At 38.7% G+C, this 16,239-nt stretch overlaps 1 protein-coding gene across 1 annotated transcript in view; it reads right to left on the bottom strand.

The window, feature by feature from the left end:
* Nucleotides 1-16,239, bottom strand: part of PSD (pleckstrin and Sec7 domain containing) — a gene marked incomplete at both ends in the record, with an annotated part of 218,634 nt that overhangs the window by 172,214 nt on the left and 30,181 nt on the right. The window lies entirely within an intron of this gene.

Here is a 16,239-nt window from a genome sequence, read left to right as displayed (position 1 = left end):
TCAAAAATTGAAAACCATTTCAAAAATTTCACATTATATCTACTTCTAAACTAACAATTATATTCCACTCATTAAGTCTCTTATAACCATCCAACTCCAAAGCTTATTCATTAACAAAGACTATATCACTTCATTTTTGACCAACCTCCAAGCCACCCTCATTTCTTTAATCTTTTATCCATCCAAATATACCATTTATTCCATGATAGAAATGCTGGTGTCTCTTCTTTACCTTTCAACTTCTTGATCAATGTGTCTGCTTCTGCACAATCAAGTATTCTCCTAATTATAACTTCATCTGGCGGGGTATGATTTGCCTTCCAAAATTGAGCATACCCCATCCTTGCTGCCGTTAAGATATGTAAAACCAAATACCATATTTCCTTCTTAATATTTCCAGGCCTGGAGCCAAGCAGATACATCTCTGGTTTAAGATCAACTAAACACCCTGTGATTTCCTCTATCTATTTTTGGATCCTCATCCAATATCTAACCACTTTCACTTCCGGTGGCGACGCGACGCCGAAGACAGCCGTTTTCGGGCTGCCTGCTCCGCAGCTGTGTTTTTCCATCGTAAACAGCGCCGATCAGCTGTTTAGATGGATTTGAAGCCCCCTCCTCGGGAGAAGAGGAGGGGGTGAGGCCCCAGGTAGGGGTTGAGCTCTCCGGGGCCGCCTGAGCTGAGAGTTTGGGCGGCTGAAGGATTGAGCCCCCCCGAAGCCTGGGTTGCTCCGAGCTACGCAGCGCCCCTGCTCCGGGATTTATGGAGCAGAGCCAGGCGTTAGCAACCACCCCTGCCAAAAGGAAATACTTTTGATTATCAAGATGCAGGCAGAGCGGTACAGGAGGTCAAGGTGATGTGGACTCTTATCTTTACTCTCTAGCTCAATGGATTTTATAGCTTTAAAGTGAAAGTGCGCAATAAGTGAAAGTGGGGGAAGATGGCGGCTAAAACTTCTAAAGCTCTTCGGAGTGCGGGGTCTTCCCTGGTGCAACAGACCTCATTGCAAGCTTTGCTTCCTCCTGTACCTCCTCCGGCATTGACGCTTAAGGATTTACAAGATGCTCTTGGAAAGCATTCACAATTGATGTCTGACATGATGGATGAAAAGTTGAAAAAGCTGGAGGAGAAAATGGAGGAGAAAATGGAGAAATTGGAGAAGAAGATGGAAGAGAAGTTTAGAGCAATGAGGGTGGACATGTTGTCTATGATTGAATCTGTAGCTGAATGTGTGCAACAGCTGGATGTAAAAGTGAAGGATCTCAGTCAAAAGAACTCTATATTAGAAGCAAAGGTATTAGAAAATGAAAATATAAGGGATAAAATGGACGGAGAATTGAGCCTTGTTCAGTATCATCAGATGCAGTATGCTATTAGAATCAGGGGTTTAAAGGAGAATTGTAAAGAAGATTTAAAGCAGCTGATTTCTGAGGCTCTGGAAGGGGTATTGGGCCAGCCAGCATCTGAAATTGAGGGAAATATGGACAAAATCTTTCGTGTAAATTCATGGATTGCAAGACAGAGGAAGTTACCCAGAGATGTGGTGGTCTATTTTACAAAGAGAGTAATTAGAGATGAAGTCATTCAAGCTGCTTATGATACTAAATTGGTAGTGGCTGAGCAAGAAGTCTTGGTTTTAAAAGAGATTCCTCCGAAGATTTTAAGGAGAAGGAAAGATTTTGCATTTCTAGTACAGGAACTTAAGAAATGTGATATTAAGTTTAGATGGGAGATTCCAGTTGGACTGGTGGTGACGCACGAAGGTAAAAGACATCGTCTGGTTACTGTGGCCCAGGCACGTGATTTTTATAGCAATGTGTTAAAAGCAACCCCCCTATCATTTTTGGAAGCTGTAAAGGGATACGGCGAGGGAAAGCTTCAAGATGTTACAGATAGACAGATAGAGGACAATGGTGTTGGAGGGGATCAAGATACAGTCTCATCGGTTGTTGCAGGAGGCCAGAGGATGACGCGTGCCGCCCTAAGAAGAGCGAGACGAGAGCAAGAGCAAGACCAGCAGAAAGTTATGGAATCTCCAAAGTGTACTTACAGTGAAGCTGTGGGAGGGGCGCGGTCCAAAGAAGTTTTGGGGGTCATGACAGACGTGCTCCAAAAGCTTTGGAGCGTCAAGATTGGTGATTAAATTTTTAAATTAGAATGTAAATGGATTAAATTTACCATAGAGGAGAAAGAAAGTTTTTTTTTAATATTTAATACAATTTAAGATTGATGTTATTTGCTTGTTAGAAAAGTATATTAGGGTTATGGACTAAAAGTATGTGTTGAACTAAGAATGGGTATGCAAGCTCCTAATTAACAACAAGTTGTCTTACAGACTGCTTAAACCTTTTTTTTTACTCTTTTTATTTGAACTCAAGGATGATTTGGAACTGCGAGACATTTGGCATGATACATGCAAGAGACTGGGATTAAGAAAATCTATTCTGAGTAAAGCTCTTTTTTTGTTTTCCTCTTTTTTTTTTACTTTATTTGTAATATTAATATTGTTTGTATTCATTTTATATGAGCTAGAGGGAGATAGAATTAATAGTTTATTGTTGATAACATAGGGGTGCTTATGTTTGTTTTTTGATTTTATACCCTGTATTTAGCTCTGGGAAGTCGGGGGGGGGAGGAGGGAATGGGGGAGAGGGATAGGGAGGGTTAGATAGGGGTGGGGGAGGGGGGATTAAAGTCAAAATGTATTGTAAAACTTTTTAAATAAAAAAAAATAAAAAAAATATCTAACCACTTTCGGACATGTCCACCATAAGTGATAGTATGTGCCAATCCCTTTACCACACTTCCAACAATCGGCCGACAATCCGGGGAACATTTTGGAAAGTCTAGCCAGAGGGAGATGCCATCTATGAGGCATTTTGTATATGTTCTCCTTGTATGACGTGGAAACCACCAGCCTCATATTAGTCCACCAAATCTCTTCCCATTTCTCAAGTGGAAGTGCATAACCAAAATTCTTCCCCCAGGCTGTTTTTTGTTTTTATTTACAAATTAAAGAGTGGATTTTTGGTGGATTTTTCAGAACAAAAGATGACCCAGACTGTGAAGCTGAGTGTAACTATAAAGTGCATTTGAGATAAAAGGATTAATGACACCAAAAGACAAAACAGGGGGGAAAAAGGAGATATTTGCCTTTGTAATCAAGACACTTTCATTTTTGGATTACAATTTTACAATGGCAACCACTGGAAAAGGCAGCAAAAGTAGCTCAGGGAGGAGAGGATCATTAGAGCAATATGCAGAGTGGGGAATTACACCAGATTTACTTCAGAAAATTGAGAATTGGGCAATAAGCTGAATCACTTGATACTAAATTAATTAAATAACTGGCTACTAAATTAACATCTTCAAAAAAAGAATGTATCAAAAAGATGTAAATATGACACAGGAGATTAAAGAAGTCAAGAAGAAGCTCTGTAATTGTTTAGAGACATATAACAAATTAATGACAATGGAAGTTCTGGAAAGAAGGAAGTTATAGAAAACTGGAAATAGAATTAGATAATTTGGCACCAATTACTTGGAATTGAAAGAGGGAAATTTGTTTGAGATTTAGAGCAATTTCAGAGGATTTTGAGGAAGATATTTTAAAAGGTTATTAAAGCTTTACAAAATTAAAACTTGGATTGGGAGGAAGAGGGAGATCGGTGGTTAAGAAGCATGAAAAATAAATAAATAAATATTTACAAGAGAATAAAAGAATAAAAAAGATCTCTTGGTGCATTTTGTCAGGAAGATAACAAGAGATCAAGTTGTATAGCATCATAATATAGGACTGAAGATATATAATACAGATGTAACTGTTCTTAAATAAATTCTTTTAATAGCATAGCAATAGCACTTAGACTTATATACCACTTCACAGTGCTTTACAGCCCTCACTAGGCAGTTTATAGAGTCAGCATATTGCCCCCAACAATCTGGGTCCTCATTTTACCAACCTCAGAAGGATGGAAGGCTGAGTCAACCTTGAGCCAGTGAGAATTGAACTGCCGAACTGCTGGTAGGTGGCAGTCAGCAGGTGTACTGTAGCCTGCAGTACTGCATTCTAATCACTGGGCCACCACGGCTCTTAAAACACATTATTACTATAAGCTTTGTTTTCTTAATATAAAATACAAATAGAAATAAATCAATGTAAAAAGGGGAAGGAAAGGGCATAGAGAAGATAGAATGAGGGAAAGTGTAAGGACCAGTGCTTTTTTTGTAAAAGAAAAAGGTGCCAGAACTCACACATGTCATACAACCTGCCTTGCCTACCCTACAAGGTTCCATCCAAAAAAGGTGCCGGAACTCCGTTCTGAGCGTTCTATGACAAAAAAAGCCCAGGTAAGGACCTGCCTCAGCTATTTCCCCAGGAAAACATAGTCAGGAAACAAGCATTGTTTCAAAGTGGATTTTTTACTGAGAGAAAGTGATTGCAGAGTAAAAAAGCAAAATCTAAAATTCCTGTGCAAAGCATTAAGCTAAAAGTACAGTTTTGTCAGCTTCACCCAAAAGCCCCAGTCCACCAGGAGCTAATCCACTGGTGTGAAGTGGTTATGAGAACTTCTGGCCAAAAAGGTGATAATCATCTGGCTTCTCAGGCATCTGTGAAACCAGATGGCCCCAAAGGTATTTTCCCCTCCTTAATTCCCATGTGAATACATCAAAGTGAAAGCAGCAGCAAAGGTTAGAGTACTGTGCTCTATACACATTCATACGTGCTCCCCCTCCCCTTTCTTATGGCACCTGTTGTGATTCAGCGTCAGCCTGTGGTACCAGCAGCTGAGTCTGATGATTCTGAAGAGGAGGAGGAGGAGGGGTTTGGAGAGCCTTTGGTGTCAGAGGGAGGCTCTGATGCACTGCAGGACTCTCAGCCTGGTCCCTCCTGTCATGTTCCTCATCAGACTCAGCCGTGTGAGCACGAGGTATTGGACGTAGATGATTCACAGCTGGATCTATTCAGGGACGCTAGGAGCCGGAGGCAATCCAGCAGAGCAGAACAGAGAAAGGCAATGAGGCAACTCGGTGAGAGGAGGAGAAGGCAATGAGAAGCCACGCTTTGGGACTGCTGATAAAAGGGGAAGGTGTGGGAGATGCTGGTTGCTGAAGGCAACTGTTTGAAGATCTTCTGCTAGAGTCCTGGTCTGTTATTCCTGTTTAACTCTTGTTTGAACTTTTGGTTTAACTCTTGTTTGAACTTTTGATTTCTTTGTAAATAAATTTGGTTGAGTTTTCTTCCAGCCTGTTGACTATAAAAAGGAGTTGTCCCTGACATTCAAACAGGGCCGGTCGTAGGCTGGAACAGAACAGTTTGCCTTCAGCCTCACACCCCTTACTATTATGGAGCAGCTACGTGCTGAGAATGCCCAGCTCACCCAGGAACTCACTTTGTTGGCAGCTCAGGTGGCTCAATTACAAGCACAGGTCCATGCTGCACCACCACTACCACCACCACCCAGGAGAAAATGCCAAGTTGCAATGCCAGATAAATTTGATGGCAATCCAGACATGTTTCCTGCTTTCCTGGGACAATGCCAGCTATTTATCAGCATGACAGCAGCTGATTTCCCCACTGACCGGGATAAGGTGGGGTTTGTGTTAAGCTTTCTCTCTGGTGATGCAGCTCATTGGGGCACACCCCTGCTAGCCCAACCAAGTCCATTGTTGGACAACTTTGTGGAGTTTTGTAATCATATGCATCTGATGTATGAGGACCCCATAAAGACGCAGACTGCTACCTGATGCCTGAAAGCTCTGAGACAAGGTTGACGCCCCCTACAGGGATATATCAGCAATTTTCAGCTGCTTAGCCAAGATTCAGCCTGGAATGAGGCTGCACTCATGGACGCTTTCCAGGATGGATTGTTGGAGGAGATGTTGGATGAGCTGGCCCGTGTTGATATTCCCTCAGACCTCAATGGGCTGATCCATTTCTGTCTGCGGATTGACGCTCGTCTGCAGCAGTGAAGGAGTCACCATGCCACCCCAGAGACCCCTGCAGCCCCTGTTGTGTGTGAGACCCCGATTCAGAGGGAGGAGCCAATGGAGCTAGGTGCTGCCAGGCCTCATCTATCAGTGGCAGAAATGAACAGGCAACGTTCGGGGTGGTTGTGTTGGACCCTGGCCATTTGGCTGCTTTCTGCCCAAAGAAGCAATGACGGGCGTCAGTGACTGAGTCTGCCCCAAGAAAGCCCCCTACTCCTCTGTCAGGAAATGTCCTGGGCTGGTTGCCTCCGGGGCCCTGGAGCGGGGTGTGGGATTATCTATTCCCACAATGTTAGGGAATGGCAGCAGGCGTTCGAACAGAGGGCCGTATCAACATCTGGGAGTGCATCCCCGCTGTCTTCAAGCGGTGATGTGCTCCGACCCTCTGGTTTCGTCTAACGTTGTCTGGTCTTAAAAACATATACAGTATTTTTGCACCTTTCTCATATATCATTGGCATTTGCAGGTGTGGCCACCATTTTTATTTTTTTATTTTTTATTTTTAATTCCATTTATATCCCGCCCTTCTCCGAAGACTCAGGGCGGCTTACAAACTTAGCAGTAGCCTTCATTCTATGTATATGCCTGCTTATTAGGGCTTTCACACACACACACCCAAGCGGCATTATTACAAAGTCAGCTTAATTGCCCCGAACAATCTGGGTCCTCATTTTACCTACCTCGGAAGGATGGAAGGCTGAGTCAACCTTGAGCCTGGTGGGATGCGAACCTGCACTAATTGCAGGCAGCTGGTGTTACTTAAGGAGGCATTAGCCCACTGCTCCACCAAGGAGCTCAATGCCCTTTTCTTCCAATTCTTGTTTAGTTTTTAGTTTTCCATCAGTATTTAAAATATCTTTATAAGTCACAAGTTTCTCATAATTGAATAAGTTTGGGTGTACAAATGCCTCCATTGTCAAAATGCATCCTAGTATTTTCATGTAAGTTCTTGATTTTATCTTTTCCCATGTCAAAAGTAGTGCATTTCTTACACAGTGGTTTTGAAAGTATTTGTGAATTTTGTTCTTCCCATACCATAGGAAAGCATGCCTTCCAAGTTGTAGGTCATGCCCTTCTAGGTATAATAGTGTTTTATTTCAAAGGGTTATCCATTCTTTTCTCTTTTTTCCCAATATTTTATTAGAATTTTTTAACATAACATAAGTCATTCAGTAATTTGTAAACAGTATGTTGTCTGGGTAATATTTATAAAACAGTCCTTAACAATTAGTTTCTATAATCTATATTCCATATGTTAATTTCATTTGATTTCCCCTTTCCCCAAAGTATCTTTCTTTGCAAAACATTAGATTAAGACGATTCTCATTATTTTAATTAACAACAGTTAAGTATATAGTTTCAATAAGTTATTTTAATTGCCTTATCATAAATCCTGTTACCGTGTTTATTTCAGTTTATTTCTCCCCCCAAATTCTAAATATTCTTACAAGTGGCACTTTTCAACATTTAACTATATTTACATTGGTGGATTTAATTCTAGTTTTTCCCATATAAACCCTCTCATGCTTTTATACAGTATTTCTTAATTGATAAGTGAAAAAGTATAAAGAGAAAAGAAAAGAGAGAGACAAAAAAGAAGAAAAAAAGAAAAAAGAAAAAGAAGAAAGAAAAGGGAAACAAAAAAGAGACAAGAGCATTGAGATACAAAAAATAACATATAACTTAAAATATCTATCCCTCCTAATTTAATATATATTTATTCCCTCAATTTCATTATTCTTTTTGACCATAGCTAAAAATGTATTAAATCTATTTAAACTTTAAGCATTCCATTCAATAGTTCTAATCATCTAATCCTTTAACTCTCATTCAAAACACATTTTTTATGCTTTCCTTATCGTCACATTTAAATAACTAAAACATTTGCTTTTGTTTAAATCATTTCAACTTTTTTCAGAAGGAAAAGAAAAAAACATATTATATTAGTTAAGGGGGAAAAATCATCCCTCTAAGAGTAGTATATTTCAAAGTTTTTCCATTTCTTTAGCCATATTCAAACAAATGTTTCTTTTTAAGTATTCTCTCTGATAAGCTCCATCTTTTTTTCCCCTGAATTTCCATTTTAGTCTTTTTTCTCTGGCTGTTGCCTTTTTTAATCAATATGTTTTGCTGCATCATTTGTTTTGCTGTAAGGAATTTTTTCTCATTCTTTTCCTTATGTTCAAAGTTGCTTAGATGTGTTAAAATATTTCCCATTTGGATTAAATCATAATATTCTCCTGGACTGTTCAAAGAGACCGCCATCTCTCCTAAGTCCCTGGGATTTCCTTCATTCATTCCACCCCTTCAGGGTGAGTTCTGGCCTTTTAGGGCCCCCAACAAAAAGAAATTTCAGCCAAAGGATTCGGCATTCCAAATCTTCCAACTGCTCTGCTGAAAAACAGGAACCGGAAGTCCAAGTTATCCATTCTTTTAACCATGTTAGTGCAGCTATTTGATAGTACAAGACTCAGTCTGGTAAACCAAATCCTCCATTTTCTTTTCCTTCTTGTAACATTTTCAGTCTGATTCTAGCTTTTTTCCTTGCCAAATAAACTTCAATATCAAAGTTGTAAATTTTTGTATTTTTGTAAATTTTTATCGGTATTGTTTGAAATAAAAAGAGTAATTTTGGTAAAATGTTCATTTTCACCACTATTCTTACCAGGATTGATAACTGTAGATTTTCGACTTCCGGTGGCGACGCGACGCTGAAGACAGCCATCTCCGGGCTGTCCGCTCCGCGGCTTTGTTTGAACTGCTGAAAACAGCACTGATCAGCTGTTTTAGTAGTTCGGAAGCCCCCTCCTCGGGAGAAGAGGAGGGGGTGAGGCCCCAGGTAGGGGTTGAGCTCTCCGGGGCCGCCTGAGCTTTTAGATCGGGCGGCTGAAGGATCGAGCCCCCCCGAAGCCAGGGTTTGCTCCGTGCTGCGCAGCGCTTCTGCTCCGTGCTTTTGGGAGCAGAACCAAGCGTTAGCAACCACCCCTGCCAGAAGGAAAGACTTTCGAGTGTGAAGAGGCAGGCAGAGCGGTACAGGAGGTCAAGGTGAAGTGGATTTTTGTTCTCTAGCTCAATGGACTTTATGGATTTTAAAAGTGAAAGTGCGTAGCAAGTGAAAGTGGGGGAAGATGGCAACTAAAACTTCTAAAGCTCTCCGTAGTGCGGGGGCTTCCCCGGTGCAACAGTCCTCGCTCCAAGCCTTACTTCCTCCTGCACCTGCTCCGGCACTGACGGTTAAGGATTTACAGGATGCTTTGGAAAAGCACTCACAACAAATATCAGATACCCTGCATATCAGATGAAAAGATGGAAAAGCTGGAGGAGAAGCTGGAGGAGAAGATGGAAGAGAGGGTTACAGCAATGAGGGCAGACATCTTGCCTGCACTTGAAGGTGTGGCTTTAAGTATTCAATGTTTGGATGAAAAAATGGAGGATCTTAGCCAAAAGAATTCCAGACTAGAAGCAAAAGTTTTAGAAAACGAAAATATGATGGATAAAATGGATGGAGACTTGACTCTGGTCCAGTACCACCAGATGGAGTTTGCTATCAGAATCAGAGGCTTAAAAGAGAATCCTAAAGAAGATTTAAAGCAGATAGTCTCTGAGGCTTTGGAAGTGGTACTGGGACAGCCAGCAGCTGAAATTGAGGGAAGCATAGATAAAATCTTTCGTGTGAATTCATGGATTGCAAGGCAGAGGAAGCTACCTAGAAATGTGGTGGTTTATTTTACAAAGAGAGCAATCAGGAATGAAGTTATCCAAGTTGCTTATGACACTAAGCTTGTGGTTGCTGAGCAAGAAGTTTTGGTTTTAAAAGAGATTCCTCCAAGAATTTTAAGGAGAAGGAAAGATTTTGCTTTTTTGGCACAGGAACTTAAGAAACGTGACATCAAGTTCAGATGGGAGATACCAGTGGGCATGGTGGTGATGCATGAAGGTACGAGACACCGTTTGGTCACAGTGATCCAGGCACGTGATTTTTATAGCAAAGTTTTAAAAGCAACCCCTCTACCACTTTTGGAATCTGCAAAGAAAAATGGCCAGGGAAAGCCTCAAGATGCTGAAGGAACACAGACAGATGAGAAAGTTACTGGAGGGGATCAAATTACAGTTTCATCGGAAGACGCTAGAGAGCAGAGGATGACGCATGCCGCCTCGAGACGAGTGAGACAAGAGCAAGAGCAAGACCAGCAGAAAGTTATGGAACCTTCAAAGCGTACCTATAGTGAAGCTGTGGGAGGGGCGCGGCCTAAGGAAGTTAAGGGGATCCTGGCAGGCGTGCTCCAGAAGCTTTGGGACGCCAAGGATGGCGACTAAGTTCCTAACTTGGAATGTCAATGGTTTAAACTCACCACAGAAGAGAAAGAAAGTTTTTCAATACTTAAAACAATTTAAGACTGATGTTATTTGCTTGCAAGAAACACATATTAGGGTTATGGACCAAAAGTACCTGTTGAACTTAAGGTTGGGTACGCAATTTACTGCTTCTGCAATGAATAAGAAAAATGGAGTGGTTATTTATGTTAAGAATACTCTGACAGTGGAACTAATAGAAGCAGATAAACAAGGAAGATATGTTATGATAGATCTGCTGTTAGAAGGCAAAAAAACGCTTTTGGTTGGACTGTATGCTCCTAATCAACAACAAGCTGACTTTTATAGATCACTACACAGTAAGATTACCCAGATGGATTATAAATCTTTTATTTTTATGGGAGATTGGAATGGTGTCTTGGATGTACAACTGGACAAGTGTGGTTCTTTTAAACATGCCCCGAGCCATGCTAGATTGCCTAAATCTTTTTTTGAAATGAAGGATGATCTGGAATTGCGAGATATCTGGAGAGAAACACATCTACATGAAAAGGATTATACTTTTTTTTTCTGATAGACACCAATCTTTTTCCAGGATTGATTTTATATTACTGACTAATGATTTTTTTTCTAGGATTAAGAAGATAAAGATTTGTCCAAGAACTATATCTGACCATAGTCCAGTCTGGTTAGAGATTAATAAGGATAATAGGGATAGGCGCTCTTGGCGCTTAAATGAGAACTTGTTTAGAAATCAGAGTAATGTGAAGAATGTAAAAAACAGATGAAGGACTTTTTTGAAATTAATATGAACAAGGATACTTCTATGGACATGGTTTGGGACGCTAGTAAAGCTTATATGAGAGGGGTGTTAATATATATGAATAATAAATACAGACGTAACTTGGAAGTCAGGAGGAAAGAATTGGAGAATGAAATTAGGGAAAAAGAAAAGGCCCTAATTTTGAATCCATCGGATGTGAAGATCAAAGAGGTTATTAATTTGTTAAGAGGACAATTTGATAAGTTGATGGCTGATCAGGTGGCAACTAACTTACGGTTTGCTAGGCATAACACTTTTTGCAATGCCAATAAACCAGGTAGATGGTTAGCCTACAGGTTAAGGAAAAAGCAAAGGGCTTCTAACATAGATAAAATTGAACATAAAGGTAAGGTTGTGTATCAACAGGACCTTATTAAGGAAGCCTTTGTGGACTTTTATTCCAAATTATATGCTAAAGATAAGATTAATGAAACAGACATTGACGTATATCTGAAGAATGCCAACATCCCGGTTCTTACACAAGAACAAAAGGAAGAGATTAATCAATTGATAACAGAAGAAGAAATTCTTTTAGCAATTAAGCAACTCAAGGTGGATAAAGCGCCAGGCACGGATGGACTGACTGCGGTCTATTACAAAAATCTACAATCGGAGGTGATAAAGCCATTAAGGGAATTGTTTCAGACAATTCAAAGGGGAGGAAGGGTGCCTCCGTCTTGGAGAACTGCTTTTATTTCCCTGATTCCGAAGGAAGATCAGGATGTTACTCAAGTAAGAAATTACAGACCAATATCACTTTTGAATACGGACTACAAGATATTTGCTAAGGTTTTAGCTAATAGATTGATGAGGGTTTTGCAACAGATGATTCATGGGGACCAAACTGGGTTTATTAGTGGTAGACAAATGAAAAATAATGTGAGGCATATAGTTGACTTGGTGGAGCTTTTGGAAATGAACAACCAGATCCCTGCGGCGTTAATCTTTTTAGATGCTGAAAAAGCTTTTGATCAACTGGATTGGCAATTTTTGATGAAAGTTCTAGATAAAATGAATTTTGGGGATAAATTTTTACAACCAATTAGGGCATTATATCAAAAACAAACTGCCCGAATAATAGTAAATAATAGTTTGACTGAAGTATGCAATATTGAAAAGGGCACAAGACAAGGGTGTCCGTTATCACCTTTATTATTTGTATTAACATTGGAGATATTATTGATTAAAATACGGAATTCGAAAAAAATTAAGGGTATTCAAATTAGAGATCAGGATTATAGACTGAGGGCATTTGCAGACGATCTGGTTGTTACGGTGACCCAGCCAGAAAATTCTGTTGTGGACCTGATGGAGATAATAATGCAATATGGGAAGGTTTCTGGATTTAAGGTTAATGTACAAAAAACTAAAATATTAGCCAAAAATATGACAGCATCGCAAAAGGCCCTTTTAGAAGGGTTAACTGGATTCGAGATTGTTAAAAGGGTTAAATATTTGGGGGTGTATTTGTCACCCTCAAATGCAAAGTTATATAAAAATAATTATGAAAAGCTATGGGGAAAAATTCAAAAAGAATTGGAGAGTTGGGAAAAATTGCAATTGTCTTTACTGGGAAGAATTGCAGCAGTGAAAATGAATGTCTTGCCTAAATTTCTATTTTTATTTCAAATGATACCAATTCTTAAAAAAGATTCAAATTTGGAGGAATGGCAACGGGGTATCAATAAATTTGTATGGGCAGGGAAAAGGCCACAAGTTAAACTTAAGATTATGCAGGATACGCGTGAAAGAGGTGGTCTTAAAATGCCCAACTTTAAATTATATTATGAAGCTGCTGCGTTGTCAGGGATAAGTGACTGGATTAATTTGACACAAGGGAGATTATTAAATCTTGAGGGCCACGACTTGTTATTTGGCTGGCATGCATATTTATTGTATGATAAGAAGGTAGATAATGTGTTTAAAGTGCATATTTTAAGACAGGCATTGCTGAGAGTTTGGAAAAAGTATAGACATAAGTTAGACTACAAGATACCGTTGTGGGCAATTCCGAAACATGCAATAGAAAACATAAATGTTGGCTTCAAACATGATGTGACTACGTACAAGGAGATCTTAAGTTTGGAGAGGAATGTATGGTGTTTGAAGCCGTATAATCTTTTACGAGATGAGAAGATTGTTCAAACTTGGTTTCAATATGGTCAATTACAGGCCAGGTGGAAAGAAGACCAGAAAATTGGTTTCTCAATGACTGATGAAAATTTGGTAAAGCAAATTAGAAATCAGGATCCAGCACATATCAAACGGATATATCTTGCATTGATAGAAATTGACTCAGAAACAGAACTTGTTAAAGATTGTATGATAAAGTGGGCTCAGAATATTCAAGAAGTTATCACAATGGACACTTGGGAAAAGATCTGGGTGAGGAACGTAAAATTTACACAAGCTCAAAACTTAAGAGAAAACTTTTACAAAATGTTTTATAGGTGGCATTTAGATCCTAAAAAGCTTGCAAGTATGTATCCGAACTATCAACCTAAATGTTGGAGATGTGGTGGCGAAGATGCAACGTATTTTCATATATGGTGGACCTGTAAAAAGGTTAAGGCTTTTTGGATTAAAATCTGGTGGAATATGCAGAAGATTTTTAAGCAAAGGATAAAGTTTTGTCCGCAACTGTTCTTATTGGGCATAATTACAGATACTACTGTTGTGGACACCAAGTTGATGTTGAACTTAATTACAGCAGCAAGACTTTTAGTAGGTCAATATTGGAAGAAGGAGGAACTCCCGACTATAGAAGAATGGACTCTAAAAGTTTCTGACCTGGCGGAAATGGCAAAGATTTCGGCTTATTTGAAAGATCATTCGCAACAACGTTATATTATGGAGTGGAAAAAGTGGATTGATTATATCCAGAACAAATATGGGACTAAAAAGTTTCACTTAGCATTTGAATAGGTTTTTCCCCCTCTTTTTTTATGTGATATTAGTATTGCTTGTAGTCATCTCATATGAGCTAGAGTGCGATAGACTTAATAGTTTATTGTTGTTAGCATATGGTTGTTTATGATTGTTTTTTGCTTTTATACCTTGTATTTAGCTCTGGGAAGTCGGGGAGGGGGGAGGGGGGAAGGGGGGGAGGGTTAGGGAGGGCTAGGAAGGGGTGGGCGGAGGGAGGGGGGGAGGGATTGTTAAAGATAAAATGTATTGTAAAACTTTTCAATAAAAAAAAGATAACTGTAGATTTTCCCATTTTTCCAAATCTAGTTTTATATTTTTTAATAATTTTACATAATTATCTTCTTTTATTGTTGCACATCTTGCTGTTAAATATATCCCCAAGTATTTAACTTTCTTAACTATTTGAAGGTCTGTTTTTACTGATAGTTTTTTTGTTTATATGTGAGGTTTTTAACTATAACTTCAGTCTTTTCTCTATTAATTTTTCAGTCCTGCTACTTCTCCAAATTCTTCAATCTTTGCTAATAATTTAGGACTTGTATCTAATGGATCCTTCAATATCAATACCAGGTTATCTGCAAATGCTTGTTGTTTGTACTTTTCATCTTTTATCTTCATTCCTTTGATTTCTGGATCCTGTCTAACATTCCTGTTCAACACTTCCAAAGTTAAGATAAATAATAGTGGGGATAATGGACATCTTTATCTTGTGCCTTTTTAATATTGAAACTCTCCGTGCAATCTCCATTCACAATTATTTTAGCAGTTTGTCTATGATAAATTGTTTGAATTATATTCATAAAATTTTCTCCAAAATCCATATAGTTCAGTTGTTGAACCATAAATTGCAAATTGACTTTGTCAAAGGCTTTCTGTGCATCTAAAAAAATCAAAGCCATTTCTTTCCCTGGGTGCGTTTTGTAATATTCCAATGTGTCTAGAATTATTCTTAAATTGTTCTTTATTTGTCTCTTTGGTAAAAATCCATTTTGGTCTGAGTATATAAATACAATCAAGAATCTCTTTAGTCTTTCTGCTATTATTGAAGCAAAGATTTTATAATCCACATTTAGTAGAGATATTGGTCTATAGTTCTTTATTAGGGTCAAGTCTGTGTCTTCTTTGGGTATTAGCGTAATATTGGCATCTATCCATGTATTTGGTAATTTGGCTTTTAGTAATACCTCATTACACACTTCTTGCATTGGTAATGCATCTTGTAAAGATTTGTAAAATTCTGCCGGTACCCCATCTGGGGCTGGTGTCTTATTTTTTTGTCTTTTTATACCTTCTGTCAACTCCATCACTGTTATTTTTCCATTTAGCATATTTTTAAAATTCTCTGAGATTTTTGGTAACTTTGCATTTTTTAAATATTGTCTTATTTTTTTCCTGAGGAATTTCTTCTGTATTATAAAGTGTTTCATAAAATTCTTTTTTATTGCATCATTTTCACATTGTAGATTGCCTCTCACATCTTGTAGTTTGTTTATCAATTTCTTCTCTCTTTCTTTTTTCAGTTTATAAGCCAACCATCTCTCTGGCTTATTGGCATTTTAAAAAAAGTTTTGTTTTGCTGTTTTGATTTGTTAAGCCAAATTTGTGTTTTATCATCTCCATTTGTTTTTTAAGAGTTTTCTTTTGTGGGTCTCTTTGTAGTTCTAATTCTAGTTTTGTAAGTTCTTCTTTAAGCTTAATTTGTTGTTGTTGTTTGCCTTTCATCTTTTTCATCAAATACAGGTGAAACTCAAAAAATTAGAATATCGTGCAAAAGTTCATTTATTTCAGTAATGCAACTTAAAAGGGTAAACTAATATATGAGATAGACTCATTACATGCAAAGCAAGATAGTTCAAGCCATGATTTGTCATAATTGTGATGACTATGGTGTACAGCTCATGAAAACCCCAAATCCATAATCTCAGAAAATTAGAATATTACATGCAATCAATAAAACAAAGAGTGTACATAGAACAATATTGGACCTCTGAAAAGTATAAGCATGCATATGTACTCAGTACTTGGTTTGGGCCCCTTTTGCAGCAATTACTGCCTCAATGTGGCGTGGCATGGAAGCTGTCAGCCTGTGGCACTGCTGAGGTGTTATGGAAGACCAGGATGCTTCAATAGCGGCCTTCAGCTCTTCTGCATTGTTCGGTCTCATGTCTCTCATCTTTCTCTT

This window comes from Vipera berus, assembly GCF_964194415.1.
Source record: "Vipera berus genome assembly, chromosome: 5".
Lineage (NCBI taxonomy): Eukaryota > Metazoa > Chordata > Lepidosauria > Squamata > Viperidae > Vipera > Vipera berus.
This window is presented reverse-complemented; position numbering and strand designations above follow the sequence as displayed.